Here is an 11,875-nt window from a genome sequence, read left to right as displayed (position 1 = left end):
AGATGGTGATACAAGTGCAATATTGATGGTAGATATAGGTTTTTGTAATCGGAAAATACAAAAACAGCAAGGTAACTAATGATAAAAGTGAGCGAAATGGTATTGCAAAGCGTTGAAACAAGGCCTAGGGTTCATACTTTCACTAGTGCAAGTTCTCTCAACAATAATAACATAATTGGATCATATAAGAATCCCTCAACATGCAACAAAGAGTCACTCCAAAGTCACTAATAGCGGAGAACAAATGAAGAGATTATTGTAGGGTACGAAACCAACTCAAAGTTATTCTTTCTGATCGATCTATTCAAGAGTCCATAATAAAATAACATGAAGCTATTCTTTCTGTTCGATCTATCCTAGAGTTTGTACTAGAATAACACCTTAAGACACAAATCAACCAAAACCTAATGCCACCTAGATACTTCAGTGTCACCTCAAGTATCCGTGGGTATGATTATATGATATGCATCACACAATCTCAGATTCATATATTCAACCAACAGAAAGAACTTCAAAGAGTGCCCCAAAATTTCTACCGGAGATTCAAGAAGAAAACGTGTGCCAACCCCTATGCATAAGTTCACGAGGTCACGAAACTCGCAAGTTGATCACCAAAACATACATCAAGTGGATCACGTGAATATCCCATTGTCACCATAGATAAACACATGCAAGACATACATCAAGTGTTCTCAAATCCTTAAAGACTCAATCCCTTAAGATAACTTCAAAGGGAAAACTCAATCCATTACAAGAGAGTAGAGGGGGAGAAACATCATAAGATCCAACTATAATAGCAAAGCTCGCAATACATCAAGATCGTGCCGAATCAAGAACACGAGAGAGAGAGAGAGAGAGAGAGAGATCAAACACATAGCTACTGGTACATACCCTCAGCCCCGAGGGTGAACTACTCCTTCCTCATCATGGAGAGCACCGGGATGATGAAGATGGCCACCGGTGATGGATTCCCCCTCCGGCAGGGTGCCGAAACGGGTCTAGATTGGTTTTCGGTGGCTACGGAGGCTTGCGGCGGCGGAACTCCCGATCTAGGTTATGTTCTGGAAGTTTGGGTATATATAAGAGATGTTGGCGTCGGGAACAAGTCAAGGGGTCTCCGAGGCGGCCACGAGGTAGGGGGCGCGTCCCCTAATACGTCTCCAGCGTATCTATAATTTTTTATTGTACCATGATACTCCCTCTGTTCCTTGATATAAGGTGTATAGATTTTTGAGAAAAAGTTCAAAATATAAGGTGTATTGCCTTGCACCACTCATTTGGATAACTTTTTAAGGGATTTGATTACATTTCCTTACATAGGGCAAGCCCCTCTATTTTCTCATGTCAATTAGTCAGGTGTAGTCTTTCCCAAAACTTGTGAAATTTCCCCTCCATGTGCATTCTTTAATTTCCGTGCCAAAAACTATACACCCTATATTTAGGAATGGAGGGAGTTTATATTATCTGTTTTGGATGTTAATGGGCCTTAATTTACACTTTTATATTATTTTTGGGACTAACCTATTAACCCAAGGCCCAGTGCAAATTGCTGTTTTTTTGCCTATTTCGGTGTTTCGTAGAAAAAGAATATCAAACGGAATCCAAACAGAATGAAACCTTCGGGAACATGAATTTTGGAACAAACGTGATCCAGAGGACTTGGAGTGGACGTGAAGAAACGGACGAGGAGTCCACGAGGCAGGGGGCGCGCCTACCCCCTGTGGGCGCGCCCTCCCCCCTCGTGGCTCAACCGACCTACTTCTTCCTCCTATATATACTCATATACCCTGAAAACATCGAGGAGCACCACGAAACCCTATTTCCACCGCCACAACCTTCTGTACTCAAGAGATCCCATCTTGGGGCCTTTTCCGGAGCTCCGTCGGAGGGGGCATCAATCACGGAGGGCCTCTACATCAACTCCATGGCCCCTCCGATGATGTGTGAGTAGTTTGCTTCAGACCTTCGGGTCCATAGTTATTAGCTAGATAGCTTCTTCTCTCTCTTTGAATCTCAATACAAAGTTCTACTCGATTTTCTTGGAGATCTATTTGATGAACTCTTTTTGCGGTGTGTTTGTCGAGATCCGATGAATTGTGGGTTTATGATCAAGTCTATATATGAACAATATTTGATTCTTCTCTGAAATCTTTTATGCATGATTGGTTATCTTTGCAAGTCTCTTTGAATTATTAGTTTGGTTTGGCCTACTAGATTGATCTTTCTTGCAATGGGAGAAGTGCTTAGCTTTGGGTTCAATCTTGCGATGCTCGATCCCAGTGACAGAAAGGGAAACGACATGTATCATATTGTATTGTTGCCATCGAGGATAAAAAGATGGGGTTTATATCATATTGCTTGAGTTTATCCCTCTACATCATGTCATCTTACCTAATGCGTTACTATGTTCTTATGAACTTAATACTCTAGATGCATGTTGGATACCGGTCGATGTGTGGAGTAATAGTAGTAGATGCAGGCAAGAGTCGGTCTACTTGTCACGGACATGATGCCTATATACATGATCATGCCTAGATATTCTCATAATTATTCGCTTATGTTATTTTGAGAGTCCCTTAGAACAGCATGGTAATTTGCTTTGGTTGTGAATTTAGTCCTAATATGATAGGCATCCAAGATCGGTATAATAAAAACTTTCATAAAAAAGTGCACTGAGTACTAGGAGAAGTTTGATACTTGATAATTGTTTTGAGATATAAAGGTGGTGATATTAGAGTGTGCTAGTTGAGTAGTTGTAAATTGAGAAATACTTGTGTTGAAGTTTGCGAGTCCCGTAGCATGCACATATGGTGACCATTGTGTAACAAATTTGAAACATGAGGTGTTATTTGATTGTCTTCCTTATGAGTGGCGGTCGGGGACGAGCGATGGTCTTTTCATACCAATCTATCCCCCTAGGAGCATGCGCGTAGTGCTTGGTTTTTGATGACTTGTAGATTTTTGCAATAAGTATGTGAGTTCTTTATGACTAATGTTGAGTCCATGGATTATACACACTCTCAGCCTTACATCATTGCTAGCCTCTTCGGTACCGCGCATTACCCTTTCTCACGTTGAGAGTTGGTGCAAACTTCGCCGGTGCATCCAAAACCCATGATATGATACACTCTGTCACACATAAACCTCCTTATATATTCTTCAAAACAGCCACCATACCTACCTATTATGGCATTTCCATAGACATTCCGAGATATATTGCCATGCAACTTTCCACCGTTCCATTTATCATGACACACATCATCATTGTCATATATCCTTGCATGATCATGTAGTTGACATCGTATTTGTGGCAAAGCCACCGTTCATAATTTTTCATACATGTCACTCTTGATTCATTGACCTTCCCGGTACACTACCGGAGGCATTCATATAGAGTCATACTTTGTTCTAGTATCGAGTTGTAATCATTGAGTTGTAAATAAATAGAAGTGTAATGATCATCATTAATAGAGAATTGTCCCAAAGAATAAGAGAAAGGCCAAAAAAAGAAAGGCCCAAAAAAGGGGCAATGCTACTATCCTTTTCCACACTTGTGCTTCAAAGTAGCACCATGATCTTTATGATAGAGAGTCTCTTGTTTTGTCACTTTCATATACTAGTGGGAATTTTTCATTATAGAACTTGGCTTGTATATTCCAACAATGGGCTTCCTCAAATGCCCTAGGTCTTCGTGAGCAAGCAAGTTGGATGCACACCCACTTAGTTTCTTTTGTTGAGCTTTCATACATTTATAGCTCTATTGCATCCGTTGGATGGCAATCCCTACTCCCTGCATTGACATCAATTGATGGGCATCTCCCTAGCCCATTGATTAGCCGCGTCAATGTGAGACTTTCTCCTTTTTTGTCTTTTCCACATAACCCCCATCATCATATTCTATTCCACCCATAGTGCTATGTCCATGGCTCACACTCATGTATTGCATGAAAGTTGAAAAAAGTTTGAGATTACTAAAGTGTGAAACAATTGCTTGGCTTGTCATCGGGGTTGTGCATGATGAGAGCATTCTTGTGTGACGAAAATGGAGCATGACCAAACTATATGATTTTGTAGGGATGAACATTCTTTTGCCATGTTATTTTGAGAAGACATAATTGCTTAGTTAGTATGCTTGAAGTATTATTATTTTTATGTCAATATTAGGCTTTTGTCTTGAATCTTTTGGATCTGAATATTCATGCCACAATAAAGATAATTACATTGAGAATTATGTTAGGTAGCATTCCACATCAAAAATTCTGTTTTTATCATTTACCTACTCGAGGATGAGTAGGAATTAAGCTTGGGGATGCTTGATACGTCTCCAACGTATCTATAATTTTTTATTTTTCCATGCTATTATATTATCTATTTTGGATGTTAATGGGCTTTATTTTACACTTTTATATTATTTTTGGGACTAACCTATTAACCCAAGGCCCAGTGCAAATTGCTGTTTTTGCCTATTTCAGTGTTTGGCAGAAAAGGAATATCAAACGGAATCCAAACGGAATGAAACCTTCGGGAACGTGATTTTTGGAACAAACGTGATCCAAAGGACTTGGAGTGGACGTCAAGAAACGGATGAGAAGTCCACGAGGCAAGGGGCGCGCCCTCCCCCCTCGTGGCTCAAGCGAACTACTTCTTCCTCCTATATATACTCATATACCCTGAAAACATCGAGGAGCACCACAAAACCCTATTTCCACCGCCGCAACCTTCTGTACCCAAGAGATGCCATCTTGGGGCCTTTTTCGGAGCTCCGTCGGAGGGGCATCGATCATGGAGGGCCTCTACATCAACTCCATGGCCCCTCCAATGATGTGTGAGTAGTTTACTTCATACCTTCGGGTCCATAGTTTTTAGCTAGATGGCTTCTTCTCTCTCTTTGAATCTCAATACAAAGTTCTCCTCGATCTTCTTGGAGATCTATTCGATGTAACTCTTTTTGCGGTGTGTTTGTCGAGATCCGATGAATTGTGGGTTTATGATCAAGTCTATATATGAACAATATTTGATTCTTCTCTGAAATCGTTTATGCATGATTGGTTATCTTTGCAAGTCTCTTAGAATTATCAGTTTGGTTTGGCCTACTAGATTTATCTTTCTTGCAATGGGAGAAGTGCTTAGCTTTGGGTTCAATCTTGCGGTGCTCGATCCCAGTGACAGAAAGGGAAACGACACGTATTGTATTGTTGCCATCGAGGATAAAAAGACGGGGTTTATATCATATTGCTTGAGTTTATCCCTCTACATCATGTCATCTTACCTAATGCGTTACTCTGTTCTTATGAACTTAATACTCTAGATGCATGCTGGATAGCGGTCGATGTGTGGAGTAATAGTAGTTGATGCAGGCAGGAGTCGGTCTACTTGTCACAGACGTGATGCCTATGTACATGATCATGCCTAGATATTCTCATAATTATTCGCTTTTCTATCAATTGCTCGATAGTAATTCGTTCACCCATCGTAGTACTTATGTTATCTTGAGAGAAGCCACTAGTGAAACCTATGGCCCCCGGGTCTATTTTCCATCATATAAGTTTCCAATCTATTTTATTTTGCAATCTTTACTTTCAATCTATATCATAAAAATACCAAAAATATTTATCTTATTATCATTATCTCTATTAGATCTCACTCTCGTAAGTGACCATGAAGGGCTTGACAACCCCTTTATCGCGTTGGTTGCGAGGTTCTTATTTTTTTGTGGAGGTACAAGGGACTTGCGTGTGGCCTCCTACTGGATTGATACCTTGGTTCTCAAGAACTGATGGAAATACTTACGCTACTTCGCGGCATCACCCTTTCCTCTTCAAGGGAAAACCAACGCAGTGCTCAAGAGGTAGCAAGAAGTATTTCTGGCACCGTTGCCGGGGAGTCTACGCACAAGTCAAGACATACCAATTACCCATCACAAACTCTTATCCCTCGTGTTACATTATTTGCCATTTGCCTCTCGTTTTCCTCTCCCCCACTTCACCCTTGCCGTTTTATTCGCCTTTTTTCCTTCCTGCCTTATGTGTTCTCATTCTTTTTTGCAATTTGTTGCCATCATGTCTAAAAAATGGGGAGGTTATCATTGATAAGGACAATAATATGGAAAACTTTGATGTTATTGATGATCCTCTTGTAAATCCTACTATTTTACACACTATAAAGTTTTGGAGTGGTAGTGGTAATATTATTGGGAAGGGAGTTATTCAAGATTTCTTTACTTGTGCCGGTGCTTTACCCACCATGAGCGGGTCTATTCTTCATAAAACTAGTAGTCTTACGGATGATCATAGTTGAACTTGAAAGACAATTTTTACATATGCATCCTTCCATACAAAGGATTTTCCTGGAATTTTCCAATATTGAGCATTCTTCTGTTAAGCGAGCAGCGACCATCTTTTTAGCTCATGAGTTCAGATTTATAATAAAATAAGCCAATGAAATTTTTGCGCACTATAGGGTGGATGCCGGCCGTCCTCTCATAAAAGCAATCCTTTTTTATCAAGAAGACATTATGCGTTTACGATCTTTAGATCATGTTGCTTTTAATGAAAACCTTAGAAAAAAGGTTCCTACCGATGTTCTTGTTAACAGGATCTCTGAACTTAATGATAATTTTGCTATCCAGAATAATGGGTTAGGTTTTTCCCTTGAACAAAGGCTCATGACTTTTTTTCCAAAAGAATGGTTATAATGATGGATTGGTTGTGCAATATGAGGGGCCAAAGGAGGAACTAATACCTCCCGAGCTTGATCTTGGGGGAGTTTTGTCCCATTAAATTTAGCCCTTTTGATTATTTTTGCTTGCCACAAATAAAGCTTGCTGCTGAACGTAGGGAGTATGAGATGAGTTTTCGTGATTTACCTTATCATTATCATGGCAATACCTAGATCTATCCTTGCTTTTATGCCTAGCTAGGGGCGTTAAACGATAGAACTTGTTGGGAGGCAACCCAATTTTATTTTTATTTCTTGCTTTTTGGTTCTGTTTAGTAATAAATAATTAATATAGCCTCTGTTTAGATGTGGTTTTATGATTTTAATTAGTATTTGTTCCAAGTAGAACCTTTGGGAAGACTTGGGGAAAGTCTTTGCGATCTTGCTGTAAAAAACAGAAACTTTAGCGCTCACGAGATTTGCTGCCATTTTTACTGGAGAGTGCTATTTAGTTAATTATTTTTTTCAGATGATTAATAGATAAATTCCTCACGTCCAGAAATTTATTTTAGAATTTTTACGGTTCCAGAAGTATTCGAAACCTACAGATTACTACAGACTATTTTGTTTTAGACAGATTCTGTTTTTCATGTGTTGTTTGCTTATTTTGATGAATCTATGGCAAGTAATAGAGTTCATGAACCATAGAAAATTTGGAATACAGTATGTTTAACACCAATATAAATAAAGAATTAATTCATTACAGTACCTTGAAGTGGTGGTTTGTTTTCTTTTACTAACGGAGCTCACGAGATTTTCTTTTAAGTTTTGTGTTGTGAAGTTTTCAAGTTTTGGGTAAGGATTTGATGGATTATGGAACAAGGAGTAGAAAGAGCCTAAGCTTGGGGATGCCCAAGGCACCCCAAGGTAAAATCCAAGGACACGAAAAAGCCTAAGCTTGGGGATGCCTTCCGGGGCATCCCCTCTTTCGTCTTCGTCTATCGGTAACTTTACTTGGACCTATATTTTTATTCGCCACATGGTATGTGTTTTGCTTGGAGCGTCTTGTATGATTTGAGTCTTTGATTTCTAGTTTACCACAATCATCCTTGCTGTACAAACCTGTTGGAGAGACACACATGAATCGGAATTTATTAGAATACTCTATGTGCTTCACTTATACCTTTTGAGCTAGATAATTTTGCTCTAGTGCTTCGCTTATATCTTTTAGAGCACGGTGGTGGTTTTATTTTATAGAAATTATTGATCTCTCATGCTTCACTTATATTATTTTGGGAGTCCCTTAGAACAGCATGGTAATTTGCTTTGGTTATGAATTTAGTCCTAATATGATAGGCATCCAAGATCGGTATAATAAAAACTTTCATAAAAAGTGCATTGAGTACTAGGAGAAGTTTGATACTTGATAATTGTTTTGAGATATAAAGGTGGTAATATTAGAGTGTGCTAGTTGAGTAGTTGTGAATTTGATAAATACTTGTGTTGAAGTTTGCAAGTCCCATAGCATGCACGTCTGGTGACCGTTGTGTAACAAATTTGAAACATGAGGTGTTATTTGATTGTCTTCCTTATGAGTGGCGGTTGGGGACGAGCGATGGTCTTTTCCTACCAATCTATCCCCCCTAGGAGCATGCGCGTAGCGCTTGGTTTTTGATGACTTGTAAATTTTTGCAATAAGTATGTGAGTTCTTTATGACTAATGTTGAGTCCATGGATTATACACACTCTCACCCTTCCATCATTGCTAGCCTCTTCGGTGCCGTGCATTACGCTTTCTCACGTTGAGAGTTGGTGCAAACTTCGCCGGTGCATCCAAACCCCATGATATGATACGCTCTATCACACATAAACGTCCTTATATCTTCCTCAAAACAGCCACCATACCTACCTATTATGGCATTTCCATAGACATTCCGAGATATATTGCCATGCAACTTTCCACCGTTCCATTTATCATGACACACATCATCATTGTCATATATCCTTGCATGATCATGTAGTTGACATCGTATTTGTGGCAAAGCCACCGTTCATAATTTTTCATACATGTCACTCTTGATTCATTGCCTGTGATGCCCCCGATTTGACCGTACACTAATCATACACGCAAACGTGTACGATCAAGATCAGGGACCCACGGGAAGATATCACAACACAACTCTACAAATCAAATAAGTCATACAAGCATCATATTACAAGCCAGGGGCCTCGAGGGCTCGAATACAAGAGCTCGATCATAGACGAGTCAGCGGAAGCAACGATATCTGAGTACAGACATAAGTTAAGCAAGTTTGCCTTAAGAAGGCTAGCACAAACTGGGATACAGATCGAAAGAGGCGCAGGCCTCCTGCCTGGGATCCTCCTAAACTACTCCTGGTCGTCGTCAGCGGGCAGCACGTAGTAGTAGGCACCTCCGGTGTAGTAGGAGTCGTCGTCGAAGGTGGCGTTTGGCTCCTGGGCTCCAACATCTGGTTGCGACAACCAGGTAGAAGGTATAGGGGAAAAGAGGGAGAAAGCAACCGTGAGTACTCATCCAAAGTACTCGCAAGCAAGGAGCTACACTACATATGTATGCATTGGTATCAACTGGAATAAGGCTATCATATGTGGACTGAACTGCAGAATGCCGGAATAAGAGGGGGATAGCTAGTCCTTTCGAAGACTACGCTTCTGGCAGCCTCTGTCTTGCAGCATGTAGAAGAGAGTAGACTGACGTCCTCCAAGTATCATCACGTATCATAATCCTAACCGATGATCCTCCCCTCGTCGCCCTGTGAGAGAGCGATCACCGGTTGTATCTAGCACTTGGAAGGGTGTGTTTTATTAAGTATCCGGTTCTAGTTGTCATAAGGTCAAGGTACAACTCCAAGTCGTCCTGTTACCGAAGATCACGGCTATTCGAATAGATTAACTTCCCTGCAGGGGTGCACCACATAACCCAACACGCTCGATCCCATTTGGCCGGACACACTTTTCTGGGTCATGCCCGGCCTCGGAAGATCAACACGTCGCAGCCCTACCTAGGCACAACAGAGAGGTCAGCACGTCGGTCTAAATCCTATGGCGCAGGTGTCTGGGCCCATCGCCCTTTGCACACCTGCATGTTGCGAACGCGGCCGGAAGCAGACCTAGCCTGGTAGGCGTTCCAGTCCAATCCGGCGCGCGCCACTCAGTCGCTGACGTTCACGAAGGCTTCGGCTGATACCACGACGTTGAGTGCCCATAATTGTCCCCGCGTAGATGGTTAGTGCGTATAAGCCAGTGGCCAGACTCAGATCAAATACCAAGATCTCGTTAAGCGTGTTTAAGTATTCGCGAACGCCGACCAGGGCCAGGCCCACCTCTCTCCTAGGTGGTCTCAACATGCCCTGTCGCTCTGCCTCAAAGTAACTGTCGGGGGCCGTCGGGAACCCAGGCCCACCTCTACCGGGATGGAGCCACCTGCCCCTTCAGCCCCCATCTCCGAACAGTATCACAGGTAATGTAACTATGTAAAGTATATCGTATATGCCCGTGATCACCTCCCGAAGTGATCACGGTCCAGTAGTATAGCATGGCAGACGGACAAGAGTGTAGGGCCACCGATGGAACACTAGCATCCTATACTAAGCAGTAGGATAGCAGGTAATGGTAACAACAGTAGTAGCAAGGACATGCTATGCATCAGGATAGGAATAACGGAAAGCAGTAACATGCTACACTACTCTAATGCAAGCAGTATAGAGGAGAGTAGGCGATATCTGGTGATCAAGGGGGGGGGCTTGCCTGGTTGCTCTGGCAAGAGAGAGGGGTCGTCAACTCCGTAGTCGAACTGGGCAGCAGCAGCGTCAGTCTCGGTGTCTAGCGAGAGCAGAGGGGGAAGAAACAATAAATATTTAAGCAAGCAGGTGCATAGCGATGCATGACATGACAAGTATCGGTGCTAGAGGTGCCCTAACGCGGTATGAGGTGATACCGGTGAAGGGGGAAACATCCGGAAAAGTATTCCCGGTGTTTCGCATTTACGGGCAGAGGAGCCGTAGGGGGAAAGTTGCGAGTTCGATAGGTTAGGGGGGTGTGGCGGACAAACGGGTTGCGTATTCGGATTCATCTCGTCGTTCTGAGCAACTTTCATGTACAAAGTATTTTCATCCGAGATACGGATTATTTTCTATGATTTTCAATGTCTAAATTGTTTTTCTGAAATTCTATAGTTAATTTAATTCGAAATTATATTAAATACTATATGCTACGGGTACACAGAAATGTACCCAGGGATATGACTATTTGACTGATAGGTGGGTCCTATTGACTGCCTAGCCAATAGTCAACAGTCAACAAGTGACTGGTTTGACTGGTCTAACTAACATGTGGGGGGGGGCCCACATGTCATAGACAGCTGGTTAAACTATTTATCTAACTAGATTTATTTAGCAGTGGGACCCATATGTTAGTGGAACCTTTTGTTAAACAAAGTTTTAAATGGTTTTAGTTAATCTAATTAAGTATTGGGGCCTACTGCCAGGGGCATGTTTTAAGTGAAGGGTTATTTGGGCGCTGGGGTCCACATGTTACTGTCTACTTAGTTAACAGGTTTATTAAACAGTGGGAATTACCAGGGATGACCCACTGGTCAATGACATAGGGGGTTGATTAGCATGGTAATCAAGTGATAATCGCAGTGCCACGTCAGCAGGGTAACAACATTGAGGCAGAGCGCACCGGCGACGACCGTGTGCTCGCCTCCGACGAACATTCTAGCGGCGGTCGTCATGGATCGGATGAGGGCCTCGCCGCACACCCACTGGAGCTTCTAGCAGGAGCTGGGACGGTTAGAATCGACCACCACGTCGGCGTCGAGTGGCGGCAGAGGCACGGCCTCGTCGGCAGGGCACCTACGAGGCACGACGAAGAGAGGGGAGAGGCCAGGGGGGAGCCGGATGCTCACATCATTGCAGAGGAGGGCTCGGGGAGGCCGGAGGAACCCTGCCGGCGAGGTCCGGCGACCAGATGGGCTGGCAGGTGCGAGGCCGAGTAGAAGGCTCGGGGGATGCGGCGCGGAGACGATGCCCTCAGCATGGGGCGAGGAGGAGGAAGCCATGGCTCGCGAGGCGGTGGTGAGCTTCGGCGGGGCGTGGCGATGACGGTGGCGGCCGGTGGTGTTGCAGGCGCTGCGCGAGGAAGACGAAGAAGCTGTGGGGCAGACGCGGCAGTCCTC

The sequence above is a fragment of the Triticum aestivum genome, chromosome 1A (assembly GCF_018294505.1).
Source record: "Triticum aestivum cultivar Chinese Spring chromosome 1A, IWGSC CS RefSeq v2.1, whole genome shotgun sequence".
NCBI lineage: Eukaryota > Viridiplantae > Streptophyta > Magnoliopsida > Poales > Poaceae > Triticum > Triticum aestivum.
This window is presented reverse-complemented; position numbering follows the sequence as displayed.